The sequence below is a fragment of the Toxorhynchites rutilus genome, chromosome 2 (genome assembly GCF_029784135.1).
Source record: "Toxorhynchites rutilus septentrionalis strain SRP chromosome 2, ASM2978413v1, whole genome shotgun sequence".
Classification (NCBI taxonomy): domain Eukaryota; kingdom Metazoa; phylum Arthropoda; class Insecta; order Diptera; family Culicidae; genus Toxorhynchites; species Toxorhynchites rutilus.
The window spans coordinates 118680799-118701285 of NC_073745.1; the positions used below are offsets into that span (position 1 = coordinate 118680799).

A 20487-nucleotide genomic window follows, 5' to 3' on the forward strand; every position below is an offset into this window, starting at 1 on the left:
GTTTGGTGATTTCTTTTCCATACTCCATGTTCATCGGAACTTGTTCCGACCATATCTCCGGAATCGGTAGAACGATCCGAATCATACTCGACAGCGACATTTAGAATTAGAATACCTTCTATTTGCCGACAGTCACATTCAAACTGGTTCATCTGTTGCCAAGTATATATATTGAGAAATTGAGATGACGGTCTTACCCCGTAGGGTACTGGTGTTACCCCCATGGGGTGCCGGTTTCACCCGCACTGGTTGATGAGCTTCATTTTTATGGCAGTTTTCTAAATTGACTATTACTTGAGAAAATTACCATTCAAATGTACTGATATTCCTTATATCTCATGGCAAACGAACTAGACAATGATTCTGTGAAGGAAACATATCAATATATGCCCGCAGATCTCACAAAACAATACTTTTCGTTAGGGGGTCGGGCATACCCCCCATTCCTAATTGATCCTCTGTCAGCATGTAAACCGCATCACGTACTACTTCGAGACAGTAAGAAAACAAATCAACAAACGACGGTTAATTACTTTCTAAAGTTGAAAACATCCGTGAAGAAGTGGATACAATGCATTGAAATAAAAAAAAAAGGTTTAAATGGACCAAAAGAATCTTGCCTTGATTTGCAGTATTTGAGAACAGGATGGTTAAAAGTTATGAGAAAGCTTGAGTCTGAAAAAAACACCAGATTGGCAGTAGTCAGTATCTCGAAAATAATTTACTCAGAATATGAATTTATATCATGGAGTGTCAAAATATAAAACAAAACAAAAAACAAATTCTTCAATTGCATCTCTACAAAAAATCTTCAATTCTGTCAGAGTAATTTTGATTAGTAATCAGATTACGATTCCAGACACAATTTCATAAGCTTCAGGACTCAAAATGCAGATAATTGAGGCTTAGTTTAATATAGCTATTTCAAGCTTCTTTTTTCTATCCCAGACTCTTTAATCAAATTGAGGATCCCTACTCCGGATCACGGAATTCGAATTATGGATTTCATTCATCATTTCTGAATTATGAAATCTCTTTATAATGGTTTTAGTTTCTGATTCCGGTGATCTTGATATAGTTTTAAAATTTATACGACACTTTTCAGATACAATACTGTATTTCAAAATTAGAATCAGATTGCAGGTTTCAAATTCCATATTCCATTCCATTTCCCAACACAGATGCCAGATCTTAGTTTCTTAGTTTTCCTGTTTCAACATCGGGCTCTGAATACAAATATGTTTGTACATGACCTGATTATCAATTATGGACAACTAATCTAACATCATTCAGCTAACTCCTCAAACGAGATCGTGAAAAAGTATAATTTTTGTTTCAGAAGCTAAATGAGTCTCTATAACGTCCCATTACAGCCAATACCTGATACCATAAAATCAAATACCTATGATTAAATTGACGCATTCTACTTTTTTCCATTACACTGTTCTGCAAACTGAAACATACACTTCCAGTTCTGCGGTGAGTTATTGTTTCGGTATGCTCTGAACGAATATTTACGCTTTTTAACATTGCTTAGTGATTGCATTGAACGTCATGCTCCGGATTCCGGCACTTCACTTTGAAGGGACAAATGAATCCTTATTCGCTAGTTTCATGATCAAACGATATTCGCTTAGTGTGATGTTTCGTGTTCTATTCCTTTTTTTTTGTACCCACGCCAAGATAGCATCCAATGAGGTTTGCTATTTCTTCGGGCTTTGACTTTCTGTACGTAATCTAATTTTTTTCATCACATATTTCATTTTTCTACTGCAGCGTCTCATAATGCCTTCATAACAAAATAGTCCGCTGAAGATATGTGAGATAAAACATCCTTGGCAAAGCGATATGAGGCTCCAATGCCATTCACATAGCAGCAATTCCAAATGAAATCGTCCTAAAAATGCAGATTTTAAAAACTTGTAATTTTTGCAAATTCATAAAGTTTCATGAACATAACGGTATAACACGACAAACATATTAAAAGGGATTATTTACTATAAAAACACAATAAATTAGAAATATTTTTTTAAATATTTCGAGAATGGCTACATTTAGAAGGAGATTGATAATAACCTTTTTTGTTTTAAATCACATCCGGATTCATAATTTGTGGCTGAAAATGATTGTTGACATACAAAAATTCGAAGTTTCGAAAATTCCTAAAAATTCGATGTTCCACAAAGTTCGTCAAAAATAGTTTTACAATCTTGGGCCCATTTTTTAAATTTTCTGCATGACTTCTATTTTGTATGAAAAAATTTAAAAAAAAATTAAAAATATGTATTTTGGATATTGCAAATTGAATTTTTATTTTGTAAATAAAAAAAGAGTACTAATTTTTTTCTCAGTAGACATTTTTTTCATATTCAACCATCAATACTCTATAACTCTTTCTAAGACACTATTTCAGTACGACTCATAGTTTTTGAGATATAAATTATCAAAAATTTCTCTTAGTCAAATCGATACGCCCTTTTCAAAAGTTACGCTTGAGTCAAAAAATTCCCAATTGCTGTGGAAAACTCATATTTCCTCTAACCCAAACGGAATACACACTTTCATTCGAATCAAAAATACTCATGTTTTGTCATTTGTCGATTTCATTTGGAATTACTCATAGGGGAAATGTTGGTAAAGTGGTCCGTTGCTGGTTAGGTAGTATATCTATTGACTATTGATGCCGTTTCGATATTCACCTTATGTTTGAATAGTTTCATGACTTTTTAGTCACCCTTTGAGTAATTTCAAAATATAAATGAAAACAGAAATTGCTCTCTCGGTAGCCATTCGGACGTAGTTTTGTGCGCATCGTATTTAAGGAATATTCCGTGAAATTTAGGTGTATCTGCCAACTCAAACACATATTCACCGAGAAATTATTTTGTTGTTTGGGGCAAAATAGTCAGTGGGGGAAAATGACTTACAATGTTCCTTTTACTAAAGCTGATAGATCCTTATCACATGCTGCTCTCGAAGGGATCTCTTTTGTCCTATTTCTAGGTGAATAGGTTCAGCTTATTTTCGAGAAATTCGGACAAGAAACAACGCATGAATCTATCCCATTTAGCATGGTGTGTGTAAGTGACCACTTTAAACCCACACTAAAAAATGTTCGATTTCCCTACTTTTTTTCCTTTTGATGAAAACTGTACTACTTTAAATTTATATAGTAAATACCGTTTGCAATCTTGAACAACAATTGGTTGTTTATATATTCTTCGATAAACCGAGCGTTTCTAAGGGTGATCACTCTACCATATCCTCCCATATCGCGAAAGGCGTATAAGATTCAATTTCCTTTGTTTAACAATTGAAATAAAGGGATATTGAAACATTCTTTTAAACACACCTGTCCATTTATGGTTCCATTTTCTACACAAATCGTTTGCCAAATCATTACTTTCCTAGCAAACTTCGATATTTCTGTTTCCTGGGGTTCTCTGTCTTTAGCTATGACACTTGTCTTCAGCAATGAGAAATTTGTTCCCCAAAATCAACTTCGAGTTCGTCTTCACATATATGTCGTATCGTCTCGTCGGTGTTCTGCTACCTTATTCTGCTTTTCGGTATGGTGTGTTGTCTTCTGAACATTGAATTTACGTAATCTGGTTCTTGGCCATTTGCACGGAACTTTTGTTCAGATTGTTTTTTTCTTGGCACATCTCGTGCTAGACCTAACAATCTTATGAAACTTTTCCGTAAGTACATAATTTCCATCTCTTAGTACTGCAGAGATATACGGGGTTTTCAGAAGAGCACCTTAAAACTAGTTTTTTAACTTAAATTGGATCTAAATAACATTATATCAACTCAATATGTTCCACAAAGCTATAGGTGGTATTAAAATACATAACTTTTCCGAAGACACTAATAGTTTTTAATGACACCGTTTCGATGTACAGTGGTTACAAAGAAAAAAATTGTCACTTTTTCTAACTAAATTATTCAAAAAGGAACACGTCTTTGCTTCCATTCTCAACGTCATTTTTTCGTCAAAGTTTAAAGTATAATACATACTACTTTTCGAACTCGGGAACTTTCAGAAACATAATATTTATGTGCAGCGCTATTTATTCCATGTTTTTATCTTTTTTATTTCATACTTCATCTAATATTGATGTTTATCTTATTATTGATTCACAATTCGATTCCTGTTTCTAGTTCGCTATCGGAGCACAAATCTGAGCTATTTTGCAAAAGTTTCACTGCAGATGGTGGAAGAAATTGAATTTTCTTTGATCTTTGCTTTCGCGAGCTGCTTATCAGAGGATCGCATGTCATAACCAATCTTACGAAAACATTCTGATTGTTAACCTCTCTGCAAATTGTAATTTGAAGACTTACAACAAGTATAATATTAAAACAAATTAACATATAACATATATTATTAAAAAAATAACATACCTTTAACTTTTTCTAGATCAATTTTCACGGAAACTTTTTGAATTTTTACTTCTTCATTCTTGATGCTTCCTTCGACAGACAACCGATCAGCAGAATTTTTGTGTCAATGATATCTGCTCCGTGAATGAGAATGCAATGCACTAGTTTTAAGGTACTCTACCGAGAAACCCAGATATATCTCTGCAGTACTAAGAGATGGAAATTATGTATCTTCGAAAAAGTTTCATAAAATTGTTAGATCTACAATTTTTCTGAAGACTAAACTCATTATCTCCCAGGTACAAAAAGTTTTCCTAAGTTTTATTCTAACATAGTAAGAGTTTGAATGAAAACGTACAATTATTAATAATTTTTTTTGAAAATATCCAACCTCTAAAATGTAAGGTTAAACGAGAAAATATTTTTGACAGTCTTTTTTCAGAACGGCCCCACTATGTGAATGCCCCAACTCTACCCTCCTTAACACTATATGCAAGGCTTTTTTCTTCACATTTTTGCTTAAAATCAATAATCATACTTTTTTGAGCCGTTTTATGACACGATATTCTCAACTTGTTTCCACGTTTTCCACAGTATGAAAGATTTTTATTTTTGAAGTACATTTGTGTTTCTTTTTTGAATTGCTTTTGACTCCATATTTGTTACTTTTCCGCAACTGAAACATTAAACTTATGTTCATTATTTGTAAAAGAGCATTTCCACGCCAAATCATCCGAAAAACAACAAAAAAATTTGTTGAGCAAAGGCAGCATACGTATCTCCAGTCATTCTTTAACGTATATGTGCCAGTAGATGATCCCGGTGGCAAGTCTTCCGTGTTTCACATAAAACTGATGAACATGTTCACGCTTGTTTTCGCAGTTTTGTGTTTGCACCGAACCATGTGTTTGTGTACCTATGTTTGAAAATGCGACATGTTTGTATTCGTAGTATGTTTGGTGTGATCTCAATGTTTCACATGATGTTCAAACATGGTGTACAGTTTCTCTTGCATTTTCACTCCAAACACCGGCAGTGTATAGAGTAGAAGAAGCGAATTGGAGACCACCAATTGTTGATATGGGAAAAAATGCTTCCCTATCATGATAATGGGTGCTTCGTTTAAAATTTTGAGTGAATAAAATACAACTTTTTATTTGTTCTGAACAAAATAAGCGCCATTTGATATCATAGTTCTTCACAATTGATATCATTGATATCATCAAAATACCAAGAATAGGTGTAAATTTTCCTGAAAACATGCATCTAAACCTAATTTTTGGGTATTCATTTATTTACTAGCTGACCCGGCAAACTTCGTCCCGCCCAAAATTTGTGTTTTGTTATCAATACCTTCAAACATCCACGTTTTCTTACTATGAGCCAGTTCATGGGTCCAATCGCAGAACTATTCATTGATTGATCTTCTAATTGACCCCGTTGAATTTACCTTTTACTATAAAATTCCTAGTATTTCTAACAAAACTGTTTCATTTCTATGGCAGACCTCCCCCCTCCCCTCTTCAGAAATGTAGGAGGAGTGTTAAACCACCTTAGAAATGTTTCTTGCTCCCTAAAACCTCCACATGCCAAATGTGGTTCAGTTTGCTTGATTAGTTCTTGAATTATGCAGAAATGCATGCTTCATTTGTATGGCGGTAACTACCCCGCCCCCCCACAGAGAGAAGGAAGGAGTGTCTAACCGCCATAGAAACATTTATTGCACCCTTAAACCTTCAGATGCCTAATTTGGCTCCATTTACTTGATTAGTTTTCGAGTTATGCAGAAATTTGTGTTTCATTTGTATGGCAGACCCCCTTTAGGGTGAAGTGTCTAACTTCCATAGAAACATTTATTGCATCCTAAAACCTCCTAAAATATGCCTAATTTGGTTTGATTTGCTTGATTAATTCTCGAGTAATGCAGAAGTTTGTGTTTCATTTGTATGGCAGCCCCCCTTTAGAAATACATTTATTGCACCCTTAAACCTTCAGATGCCTAATTTGGTTTCATTTGCTTGAATAATTCTCGAGTAATGCAGAAATTTGTGTTTAATTTCTATGAAAGAAATGGAAAAATGACTATGAATTATTGATTCATACTTGCAAAATGTGCATGAACTCACAGTCTCTTGTGGCAGTATTTCCCTTTTCCATATTCTTTCTCACATCTTCATCCCATTATCCCTATCCATAAATAGTCCTTCTCATTTCACACTAAATGAACCCAATCTCCCAAACCCTCTTTAAGCGCAGGCCATAAAGTATTAGTCATCCGCTATACGATTTATGACTGCGATGCAACATTCCCATGCTGTAAATAAACACCGCACTTGTATCAACATGTTACGCAAGTGCCGGTTGTATTATTTACATTCAATTGAGGCTACGTTTGCGCTAGGCAAAGCGGAAACCTGAAGACCTACTTTTCCTCATCCTCACTTTTTCTCTTATACGTAATTCACCAAATGCGATGCTCCGCCCAGCTGAAAATGTTTGTGTAGAGTTTAAGTTTATTTTGTAAACTAGTATATGAGAACATATTTTGTAAGAGACAGGGGCTCATCAGAAGTAGTCATAGTTTGAAGTTGAAGGCAGACCACGGTTCGTGTTGGACCGGGGTCCTGCGCTTTACATAAATAAACAGTCTCATTACAGAACAAAAAGATGTTGTGTATTTTATTTTTGGTTTCACTCTGAGTTCATGCAATTTTTACAATACGAACTAAATTTCTATTTAGTTTCTGTGAAAAAGTGTACAAAGAAATGTTTTAGGAGGGATAACTTTCCCCGTGCCTGCGAGGGAACGAAAAGCAATGAATACGGCGACAACGTGTGGTATGTTTTGTACCGTCATTCGAGGATAAATTGATCACCGGGGTTAAATTGATCAAACGTACTACTAAAAACAAACTGCAACTTTTGGAGGTATTATGTAATAAAATTTAAAACTGTTTTATTTGCCACGTTCAATTTTTAAGGCTTAAGAGAATTTTATAACAACAATTTTCAAAACGTTCTGTGACCTTAGCACCAGTACTGGTTTTAAAAATAATTGGGTGTAAATTGAACAAAAAAAATCGGAAATATTCACATTTTTCTGAAAACTGTGATCAATTTGTCCTCGGTTTACGGTTCATGATGTGCTTGAATTATAAACATTTGTTTATGATGTAAGAAACGCTTGTCATGTTTATGTTTGTGTATCATCGGGCATGTTTGGGCTAAACATTGAACACTATCGAAAAGCATGTTCGTCTAGAACAAAAACATGTAATTGAACATTGCGTACACATGTGTAAGTGTTTTTTTAAAGACTGTCGATAAAAATTTCGTTTTTCCAGCCGCATGTTCAGATGACATATATTTTATGGCTTCGGAGAAGTATGCCGCATTTCACTTCACCGTGAAAAACTTCTGTCCCAAAAGCTGATTGAAGTCCGACTTTGTCAACTTCGCGTACGAGAAGCACGATGCGCGAGCAAAGTTATCTAGCGTTGCTTCTCTTGCTTGGATACCATTTTGAGAACTGAAGAGCAAACGTCTAAATCAAAATGGAGAAACCGTTTTACATGCACACACTTACGAAATGAGTGTGTTCAGGTTTTATTTAAATGTACACTACAATGTGACATTCAACTTTTCGTCTGATCTGCGCCAGTCTCTGAGTACCGACAGTGGCCTCTCCGTTCATAACTGGGAACGACAGTAATAAAGCTTGGACATGATTTTCAGAAAAGTCCCCTGCCGGTCCACAGAAACCGAGCAAATATTTTGGATGAAATTATCCAACATATAAGCAAAGGATAATGTTCGGGCGCAGGCGCAACCCGTCAAAATTAATTGCAAATTATCACTCGCTAGAAAACGTATGCTCTTAACATGTAGTTCTAAGACGAATTGCTCGTGATCATTGCGGCGAGACTCAGGATGTTAACGTTGGAAGGAAGCACGAATGGTGTCTCGATTTACAAAATGTTATTTTTATTCTCTGTGTTGAAAGGAATCACATCATTACGTTAAGGTGAAGGTGGAAGCTAGCCACAATGGCACTCATTCCTTTCATCGCCCTCCCTTACCCCTCCCCCGAAAATCAATAATTTTGCGAAACAGTGTGAAGAAAATGATCGTTTTCGCACACTTCCCATCAAGTAATATCAACCAAACTCTAATCGATTACTCACAAGATATTAAATTTTCATCTGCCGTCTCACTGTATAGTCAGGAACGTCGGAAAACTCGAGCTAGTGCTATGAAAGTTAAATTTTCATTTTTCAATTTTCTGCAATGGTTTTGTTTGTATTGGTGAAACATCGTTATTTTTTCGACACTGATGCCAGGCAACATTATCGAAACAGCTATAAAAACCACTCAATAAAATATTATTCCTGAGTCATAGCGTTTCATGTCATGAAAATCAATAGAATAAAATTGTGTTGATATCAATACAATTATTATTTTTACGTTTAATGGGTCTATATATGGGTAAGTTTTAGCAACTTTAACATTGGTTAAGCAAATTGTATTGCAGAGTTCGGAACACTGCCACGGCTGCCTATGCTTTCAAAAATAGTGCACGGAAAAGTATTACATTCAATCAAAATGCCTCGGCCAATGAACAGAAGGATTAGGGCTTTCCAATGTGAATATGTGCAAATAATACGATCAACCAAGGAAAATATTATTATCAACATCGACTTACTGTGCGGAAGAACTTGTTAATACCAAAAGAGCCCCAATTCGCATGTGTTATAAATTTGCTCATGTTACGCCTGCGTATAATCAGAATTTTACTTCATATGCAAATACACCTTCTATATATATTTATATTTGCAATTGTTCATCGGAACATTTCATTCCTACATTTTACTTTAGTATTGAATTGTTATTTTCAAACGTTTTTTTCAAATGTATTCTAAGACTCGTGTCAGTAAAGCGCCACACAGTCTGATAAGTGAATTGATCTATTTACGAGTGCTTTGCTCTTCTCTCACAAATACTATTACCCCATTTTAACACGTGGTTTTACTTATACTAATACAATGGCTTCCTTCCACCTTCACCTTAATACGTAGGAAAGCTGTACTGTCGGTGAGATGCAACTGTACTTTTTGCTTATTGCACAGTAGTCGATGTCAAACTGGTTACTGCTTGGTGGCGGAAGAAAAATTGCACTCGTGGTTGTTGAAATACTGTACTTAACTGCTCGGTAGTCGGAATACTGGACGATGGTTATCGAAAAACTGTTGTCGAGCGGTTCAGTTCAGTTTTTGCTTTTAAGGGACTTTCACCCGATTTTCATTCGGCCCTATATTGTGGAGCGCATCGTGCTCGCCACTTTTATAGGGGATTGCATTGACGCACATTTTCGATGGGCGTGGTTTCTGTTACTAAATTTTTGTTCGGCACTCGGAGCGTCGGGCGCGGACAGATGATGCTTTTCAACGGTATGAACAACTCTATCACAGATCAAATTGTGGAGGCGATCTGGCATAGTGGTAACATCCGTACCTCTCACGTTAAAGATCACGAGTTCAATTCTCATTCCCAACATTCTTCCAAAAATGGAAATATAGGGACGAAGCTTCCAAAAGTGTTGAAAGTCACTATAATACAGACAATAAAAAACGAATCAAATTTCATTAGAAATTGAAGCAGTTGAAGTTTTACTTATTTTCTGGAAAAATATCTTAATCTTATCTTGAAAAAAAATATCTTATCTTATCTTGAAATATTCCATGTGGAAATGCGTACTGTCGAAGGTAATCGAGCGAAGCACAGTATCTAATTTTATACAATTCACGTTTATAATAAAATGATTATGGCACGAAATAACAATGAAAACCGTTCGTACAGTGACAGATTTTTGAAATATCTGAAGTTGGCCAAAATACCCTATGTGAAGTTATTCCAAAACATACAATCGTTATGATCGATATTCTGTGACTAAGATGCGAAACTTGGCAGCATGAACTTAGCGAATGCATATGCCTAGAGCCAGCTTGGAGGCAACTGCAATGGAAATTAGCTGTGCTGCTTGGTAGATTGAGTATACTCGTGATAAAAAAACTGTTAAGACCTCAGTTAAGTATACGAACAATTAAAAAAAACTTCTTCAAATGTTTTTAAAATACGTTTTTTCTATCATGCAATGTAAAAACGTTTTTGATGTAGCCTTATTAGAATTCGAACGAGGAAACGAAGTTCAAATAATTTTATTGTAATCACTTCATAAACTTTTGGAAAAAGGAGAAAACAATTTAAACACTGACCAAAAAGCATTGTTGTATTGATTCTCAATGATACTGCAATAACTAACAAAATATGGATTAGCAAATAATTGATTCGTGCAACCATAATCGTTTACACACCACTTTTACCCTACAGAATAACACGAATCGTTACAGACATAATACGTCTTGGAAGACAACATTCGTCACGTTATCACTGATATACGGCCTCTATTGATGTAAAAAGAGATTGAAAATTGGACTCCCCGATCGGATCTCTTCCAGGCCAGACGAGGTAGTTATCTACTGTCATATTCAAATAGAATATTCTCATATGTTTGATGATTATTAATCAATTGAACACAGTATCATTTCGCTACGAATCTCTTCTATTCATCTGAAATACTGAACGAAACCCCAAATTTATATGCCGTAATGACATAATCGCATTTCATGCAGATTCATGGCATGAACTCAATTGAATAAATTGAGGGTGAATCACGGAGAATCACTTCCGTAACCTCTTTCAATTATATTAGAAATCTGAATCTCTTAATATTTAATAGCAAACATTTACGAGTATTGATGTAGATGTACTTCAGTAGTTTTACACTATTATCACGCCAGAACGTCATAAATTCATCAATATCACAGCACGCTCTACTTTATGTTCAAGGCAAGTCACTCGTCATCAAACATGAAATCAGTGCCATTATCACATTGCCAGCGCATTAAATCAATATAAGAAGCAGTTCAAATGTCAAATCACTGCCAACAATTCAAGGTCGCGAAGACACTAGTATGAGATACTTTTTTGAATTTGAACTTCATCTCCATCTATGCTTACGAACGAACATTACCGAGCAATCGATAACCCTTTCTTATGAAAACAATAAACAAGACTCATCATGAGCATAAACCCCCGCACGTAGGCGGAACGTTTTGTGACGTAGATAGGCACTATAGCGTGCCTAGCATTGAGTCCTGAGCTATTTGTATTGAATATCGTCCTTCCGTTTTCTTACTTTTCAGATATGCTGTGATGGTAGTAACAAACATATCTAGCTCACTCCAATTAACTTCATTGATGCACAGCGAAACTAACTATCCTCAGGAGGATAAACTTACCTTATGGTTGATAGTTTGCTATTTAGAACTCGAAAAGATGATTTATTCTCAAATTTCAGAGTCAGCCAGATTTTTTTTTGACAATTATTTTCGAAAGTACTGTATTTCACTGAGAGATAACTACTTTTTGTAAGAACAAGCTATACAAATTCGAATGTATCCATTAACGAATGTTCTGATTTTTATTTTTCAGAAATTTTCGGTTTTCACATCACACTTTCCTGGATTTCGGTCACCGTTCGTTTTCTAGAGATTCAAACTAGCAGACTTCACTTATCGGAAATGTTATCCTATTACTAATCCAGTGCTTTGAAACTTTATTCGTTTTCACTCATAAGATTATTGATTAATTTTTCCTGCCTTCACTTTCGTCACATTGCATTCTACCTTCGTCACTAAGCGAACGGCAGCAATTTTGGACTTTTGTGATAGCAGTGATAGTACAAGTAGGGACATAATGCTCATTAGTTTTGACAGGTTGTACTCCAGTGATAATGCGCATGCTTCCTCAATGTCTAGATGTGCCATTTGTGTGGCGTAGGAATGTCCGTTTTGTCGTCTGGATATATAGTAAGCTATGTAATATGCAATTTGTGGCCACTTGTTCAAGACTGCAGCATTTATTGCGATCAAGAGTTGCAGATCAACTCATTCGCATGTACCACTTCGGAATTTGAATTGAAGCATGTTCGTTTGTCATTTACAGATTATTGTAATAACTACGCCTCTTGTAACATTATTACACAAATTTCATGAACTAACAATTGTTCTCTGGTAGAATAATAATTGACTTCCAACCCACATAGGCCTGAAATAATCAGCAAGTGCTTATTTCTTATTTTGTGCTTATTTTTAATTGTCGCAGAAGTGCAACACAGTCGATATCTGATCGTAAGAGATCACAATGAACATTGCCTGGAACAGATACTTAGGCACTTGGGAGTTGCAGGCTCGACTTTCGACTTTCGACATGAACATCGACTTTCGAAAACCTTGGATTCCTCCGGAGCAGCCTTCGGAGAGCAAAGTGAACAAATCACCTCTGGATGGATTCAATTCGATTGACTGCATTATTGTAAAACAGCGCCCAAACTGCAAACTAGCAGCATTCCAATGTTGAGCGGATTAGTGAACATAACAGGGTTTTCAAACACGTCATGTCTTTGTAATCCCTTGATTTGATGATTTCTTCCTGCAGAAATTGATGACAGAACATTTTGAAGTGTTCAAAATCATCATATTCATTTGATAAATATGAAATCGTTCGCATTAGACAGCTACTGGCATTTGATTGAGAAATGACTGTAATTCAAATAAATCAGAAATACGAGCCGAAATGACTGAAATGACATTTGGCGACCAGCGAGATGAGATCGAAGGCGGTTGAGAAGTGTACGACGGAAGCCAAGCCGCTCTAGTTTGGCAACAGCAATCTCATGGTTGATTTTGTCAAACGCAACCGAGAAATCCGTATTTTTTTTCCAAGGTACCGTCGATGTAGATAGCATTTACCTATTTCCCTTTTTGAAACTCTCGGAAAATAGGAAAAAACAAACGAACCCTTCCAACCGTCAGGGAAAATTCCAGATTTTAATGAAATATTGAATATAGCGGCAAGTGATGTACTGATGACGTCTATACAGTTTTTCTCTTAGTAAACCTATTAATATATTTCAGCATATATAGATTGTAAGGTTCGCTATAAGAAATCTCAAAGTAGTGATTCGCATACCTTTACGCCCCCATTTGATTGTAATTAAGTATCATGGCGAAATCATGCTACGGTAAATGAAAATGGTTTTTTTGAAACACTCATTTTCGCCCACTTTTTCTTTATTCCTAAATCTAATGTTACAATTATAATGTAATACGTTATTCCATGCGGTAGTTGTACCTGTATTTGATAAACTAATTTGGCAATTCGAGACTGTGTTTCTCAATATCAAATCGTTTTCAACAACCATTATGTTCCTATCCTTGGTTTTGATTTGCAGGAAAGTTCAAAATACTTACTAGGTTACGTAGATGTAAGCAGAATAAGGATTTTCAATACCTACGAGGTACCTTTGATAAATACACAATAATACAAAGTTGAATCCTTATCACCGAACGCAGACGATTTACGCTTTGGAAGATAACACTCTTTGCATTATCACTGATATACGGCCTTTATTGCTCCATGGGTGTTTCGGAAAATATTAATTTTCGAATTTTTAGTTTTCATATACATTGTTTCAACTTGTCCCGTAAAGCGGGGTAAGTTGAAACGCGGAACTATCATGAGTTTAACCCTTTGAAATCTTGTTATATGCCAAAAGTGCGAGGAGCGCGATAGCGCTCTTCTTGTTTGATGTTAATATTTTTGACTTGGCACCTCTTAACGTAGAATTTCGTCTTTCGGGGGCATTTGTAAAAGAGGACTTCATACGCTTTGTGCAGCAAACGATAATAGCAAATGAAATAGTGTGAATATAATATTGTCATTATTTAAAAAAAAAAAAAAAAAAAAAAAATATATATATATATATATATATTGTCGCATATATATATATATATATATATATATAATAAGGAAGTTAATGTTGATAAATTTTATAAAACCCACTTTTTATGTGTGTGTTTTTTTCATTAATACAACTTTTGTTACCTAATCAGTTATCTGCGTTGTTTAGTATTTTTTCAAATATACCCAAACTCATCCGCATTCTTGGCACAAGCTCACAAAATTTGTTCCGCACCCAAACGGTTAATGTGCGATTTTGTTTATCGAACTATCTACAACTGATTTATGGAACACCAAATTGAAGGAATTACATATAAACATTTAGAAAAAATGATTTTGGTACACCTGAGAGTAGTCTGATATACACTCTTTGCGGTCGTTTGTCTGCTGTCAGCCACCACAACAAGTATACTAAACTTTTACTTTATGCAACAATATATCAGTCCACACTTTTTCTAAAAGAATTTAAATGTCTAGTGAATCTGTTCACGAATCCAAACGGCGCTCCTATGAATAATGCATAACGGTACTCAGTACAGTGATAGACATTCATTTAACCGCACTTGAAACACTTGCAAAACAACCAGGAATGTTCTTTTTATCAGGATACTTATTTGCTGTAGTGGTAGTATATTTAAGTCAATTTTATTGAAAGGACGTGCGTCACAAATACACACACACACACACAAGGCGGCATCGGTGGATATAAACATTCAAACGTCGTTTCTTCCCGAGACATACGTTTAGCCGCAGGGCATAAAAATCGAGTTTTCGCATAATCACCAAGTCTGTATCTGTGTTTTTCGAAAAAATACTTGGGAATGTTCAATTTACAAGATAGATATTAGATGTGCAATGTAAGAAGTTAGTCAGATTAGTGATTTACGTAGAATTTAAAGGAATGGCGAAAGGTATTCTATTGACGGAAGAGGGCGGAAAATAATAAAGATATTCAGTGGACAAAAGTTTTCAATCGCTCGATCGTAACAAAAATTGGTCGATCTAAGAAAGTGGTACGGAATTTCTTTAAATAGTGCCAGAAATATTGGATATAACGACCAACAAATGGGAACACCAAAGTTACTTTGCGTCTTAAAGGTCGAATAAGACACGAAGCAACCAGAAAACGATGTCCGGCTCATACATTAAGACAGAATCGGTTGTTTCAGTAACGAAGAAGCATATTGCGCACATCTTGAATGAGTCACCAAACATCATGTGGAAGAAACTTCAAGGGAAGCCGAAACTGACCGCCACCCATAAGCAGAACCATCTCATTTTCGCCCGGCAATACATGGAATGGAAACTAGAATGGAGAAATGTCGTATTTTCCGGAGAAAAAAGTTCAATTTGGATGGTCCGGACTGTTACAGTTGCTATTGGTACAATTTAAGTCAACGGCATGTCGTGAGATCGAAGCGAAACTTTGGGGGCGGAAGTTTGACAGTGTGGGGAGCCGTTTCCTATCACAGCAAGCTTCCCATTTGTTTCATTTTCACCCGAATGAACTCCTAAAAGTATCTTTAATTACTGGAAGACGTTTTGATTGACCATATTGGGAATAACGCGACCGAAGATGTTATTTTTTCAGCAGGATTATGCATAGATCCACGTTTCCAAGCAATCGAAGGCATGGTAGAGAACCTATGGAGAATCTTGGTCGAGATAGTCTATGCAAACGGATGAAAATTTGACAACATTTCCAGTCTCAAGGCAGTAATTCAGGAGTGTTGGGCTATAATCAATATGGCAACACTTTAAAAGCTGTCTGACTCGATGCCAAATCGAGTTTTCAAAGTGATCCGAAATGGAGGTGGACATACTAAATATTAGCTACCGATTGGACTCAAATTTGCCGTACAAATTTTCTTTTATTGAAATTTTAGAATGCGGCTAAACGAATGTCCACCCTGATTCCACATATTTGAATTACTTAGAAAACAAAAAGTGAATTTATCCTTTTTTTTTAGATTGAATTCGATGAAAATAAACAATAATAGTCTTTTATGAACAAAACTGTACAAAGAATTGACTTATTTTTAAAAATATTGAGGAAAAATAGGGTGCGGCTAAACGAATGTCTACCACTATATCAACAAAAGTTGTCAACCATGCTTGAGGAAAGGCCTAATGGAAAACTCCATGTATTGCGGCAAAGAGCATTGTCCTGTATGTTCAAACAGCAGGATAGAAGGCGTAAGACGCCCAACTAATTGTTCAGGTGGTACAGGAAAACAGGTACAGGTTTTTCTTGTGTGTGTTTTTTGTGCGGTATATGAAAACAAGGGTTCCCGGAATAAATCGCCACAGAAAACGACTGCAACAGAAACCACCGCTTATAAAATGTGTAGTAGGCTATAAATATTGTGGCGCGGTATTGTATTTCAAAACAAGAATTAACCGGGCAAACGTATCGCCCCAGGCAAACGTAACGCCCCGGGCAGACGTATACCGTCCGACGCTCGCTAGAGCTCGGTCGGACATTGCTAAAGGATCGTATCCTATGTTTCAAACTAACCGGGCAATCAGTGGATCCCAGGTTTGCGTGCGAGACACCGCCGCTTCCGACGGCGGGTCGGCGGTGGACTCGGATTGCGTCATCTTGGCGGCATGGGCCGCCTCGATTCCTTATCCTCGCCAAATGGGGACTTCGTCCCCATTACATTGTCCTCAGAATAAATTTCGAAAAACGAGAACAAGAGAATAAATTTATAATAGAAATGTGAGGCACATGATGTTTTTCCCGCGCCAAATATTTCTAGCCTACTACACTTTTTCTAAGCGGTTGTTTCTGTTGCAGTTGTTTACTGTGGCGATTTATTCCGGTCACCGAAAACAAGCATATTTGACGAAATTATCGTCCATTTAGTTTTTTTCGGTGGTTTTTATGCATTTCAGTGCGTAAAAAGCATATTTGTGTCTAAATTATCCACTTCTCAAATCATTCCCATCCATCATCAAATGTTGTCTAAGTTGCGCATGACATAATTTCTAATAGAATCAAATTTCGACATGCAACTAAAAGCACAAACAGCTACGCGCAACCGAAAAGAAAAACTGTCGCATCGCAAAGCAGAAAAACAAAATGATATCGAACGGTAAACGGCGTGTATTTGAGGTTATTTTCTTGTGGGGAACTTTTTTTATGCGGTCCCTATTTACCGCACAAAAAAAGATTTTTCAAATTGTGTACCGAACACGATTTTTTAAAGCTACTGGTGAAGTTTTGCACGATTTTTTTGCGCGATCCCGATCCCCCGCACAAAAAAAATTGGACTGTATATGCGAATACCTGAGCTGCATTTCGGGGACTGATTCGAAAGATGTTATAGCATATATTTTTTATTTGAAAACAACACATAAAATACATCAAGTCAATCTCCATCATTCCTATTAAAAGTTATGGCTTCCGTTTGAACATACCCGTGTTTCAACTTGCCCCTGTGTACCTTATTTGTTTGTCTTTCAGAAACACAGTGAAGGTACCAGATTACCGTTAAATCACACCTCCGTTCGTTGTTTTGATGGTATTTCCAATATTTATCCGATGAATCTATGCGAGAGCTCAAGAAACGAAATGAACTGTACAAACACGTGTATATAGTTTGTATAATATATATGCAAGGGCCAAACGGGATACACATTTAAATGAAAGCATATGGAAGCTTTTCGTATAGTATGCCAAATACTCGGCCCAGACAGAGGAAGCTATATTCTCGTTCATGTTCTTCTTTATCCTTTCAGAAAACACTTTGCAACTTCATTTAATGATGAGGTGTAATATTATCACACTTTTATATAACAGCACTGGCAGCTATATGGTTTCTTGGCACAATCCCAAATGAAATAAGAAAAGAAAACAGAAAGAGATGTCTGCTCGCATACATACAAACCTTTTTTAAGCTTTTAAAACAGCTCATTATTTGCGCATTTGACCCTCCATGACATTATTTCTGCCAAAGATGAAATGTCAACGCTAGTTTCGGTGTAGAAAGGAAATACCTTATGCTAAAGAGTCGTTGGTCGCTGGATATTGTTACCTGTGGGATCTCTCATGATACCATGATACTATCAAAGACAACAGAATAGTATAACCTCATTAACAATCAACTGTTCGAAAAATCGAACAAATCTTCTGTTAACACATTGCGGACCGCTCACGAGTTTCTCGTGTTTCGCGTTCCGTCTATTACGGATGGATCATGAAATAATCCGTGATTTCAACACCTGATGGTTAAATCCTTGGTCTGCCAAGAATCTAACAAGGCCTACCGATGACTCGCCTTCGTCTCATCCACACCGAAGAAAACGATCTCATTCGTAGAATCTGAACAAATGAAGCGTACAAGTTTGCCCCAAAATGTGCGGTCCTTGATGTGTTAATATCTATCAAACAGAGTTCGCTCCATTCGAAATAGTCTCCTTGAGACTTTTTCACGGTCAATAACATTGCCAAACTAAAACACTAATAAGTTTGTCTTCTGTAGAGATGTTCTTGAAACATCGGAACAATAAATTTGGAAAGCCATCTCGACTCAAATACAAAAGTCGAAAAATCGTTCAAATCTACCGTAGTACAACGTTCCGAAACTTTGGACTCGAAGTTGTACAAGAAAATGTGTCTGCAAAATCAATTCTACGATACATGAATACATACAATCGATATCTTGCCCACATTTTGCGAACTGTCACTACAGTCGGCAGGTACTCCAGATAGCACGATACTGGAGTAAATTCAATCGAAAAGGATCTCAACCCACACAATTGGTTCTAATTCTCCCGAAGTAGAGAAATATTGGGCAACTAATTGTCAAACAGAGCTTAAGCAGAGTGATGCGTGGTGTTGTGTCCCGTTATTTTGGGTCATGATATTTTGGGCACTCTGTTGCCTAACCGGGTCGGTCATTTTGTTCCTCCATCTCTTCATCTTTGTCGCATCCCGAGTCACATTTCCACTCTTCCTCAACTTCTGTTTGACAAATGCTTTCTCAATTGGGTGGAATTAATCCTTTGCGGTTGTCAGTTCTCAGTCACCACATCAGGGAACTATACTAATCTTAAACTTTATTCAAAAATGCATCATTCCACACTTAAGATGAATCTTAATGTCTAGTGAAACTTTTCCCGTATCAAAATGGTGCTTTCATGAACAATAGATAACGGTACTCAGTATAAACAAAAGTTGTTACCCATGCTTGATGGAAAATTCAAAGTAAAATTCCATGTAAAGGGTGTGTCACATCAAATTGCATCACGAAAAAAACGCTGTAGAAATTCGCCCAGTAGACCGATCCTTTTGAAAATTTTAGACAGTAAAATAAAAACTATTAAACAACTTTTGACATTTTCTTTTTATTCATACTTCGAGCCCAAGCCCGTATGCTCGCACCTTCCTCTTTACCCCGTCCATAAGGTTCTGTACAACGTCAGGTTGTAGTTTTTTTTTGAACAGAAATCCATTTTCTCTTGAAGTCCGCCTCCGATTTGACAACTTTTGGGTTCTTCCGGAGGGCCTGCTCCATAATCGCCCAATATTTCTCTATTGGCCGAAGCTCCGGCGCGTTGGGCGGTTTCATTTCCTTTGGCACGAAGGTGACCCCGTTGGCTTCGTACCACTCCAACACGTCCTTTGAACAGTGGCACGAAGCGAGATCCGGCCAGAAGATGGTCGGGCCCTCGTGCTGCTTCAATAGTGGTAGTAAGCGCTTCTGTAGGCACTCCTTAAGGTAAACCTGCCCGTTTACCGTGCCGGTCATCACGAAGGGGGCGCTCCGCTTTCCGCAAGAGCAGATCGCTTGCCACACATGGTCGGGCCCTCGTACTTTTTGGCAAACTTGGATAGTTTCTGCTTGCGAATCTCCTCCGGAACGCTGAATTTGTCCTCTGCGGAGAAGAACAACAGGCCCGGCAGCTGACGAAAGTCCGCTTTGACGTAGGTTTCGTCGTCCATTACCAGGCAATGCGGCTTCGTCAGCATTTCGGTGTACAGCTTCCGGGCTCGCGTCTTCCCCATCATGTTTTGCCTTTCGTCGCGGTTAGGAGCCTTCTGAACCTTGTATGTACGCAGGCCCTCCCGCTGCTTGGTTCGCTGGACGAATGAACTTGACAAATTCAGCTTATTGGCAACATCCCGGACCGAACTTCTCGGATTACGTCTAAACTGCTTAACTACGCGCTTGTGATCTTTTTCACTGACGGAGCATCCATTTTAGCCGTTCTTCACCTTCCGGTCGATGGTTA

The 20487-nt window shown here is 36.9% G+C and overlaps 2 protein-coding genes across 5 annotated transcripts in view; one reads left to right on the forward strand and one right to left on the reverse strand.

Annotated features, from left to right (window-relative positions):
• LOC129771139 (TBC1 domain family member 16) overlaps positions 1–12205 on the reverse strand; it is a 32133-nt gene extending 19928 nt beyond the window's left edge. For 2 of the 4 annotated variants that reach the window (XM_055774530.1, XM_055774528.1), the window contains exon 1: positions 11745–12205. The gene's annotated coding sequence lies outside the window, so the exon portion shown is untranslated. Of the gene's footprint in view, positions 1–11193; positions 11217–11744 lie in introns of those variants that run through there. The other 2 variants (XM_055774529.1, XM_055774531.1) reach the window with 2 other exon arrangements.
• The window catches only part of LOC129771137 (zinc finger protein 271-like), a 44680-nt gene continuing 31140 nt past the window's right edge, over positions 6948–20487 (forward strand). Inside the window, exon 1 of the mRNA XM_055774524.1 lies at positions 6948–7224. The gene's annotated coding sequence lies outside the window, so the exon portion shown is untranslated. The remainder of the gene's footprint in view (positions 7225–20487) is intronic.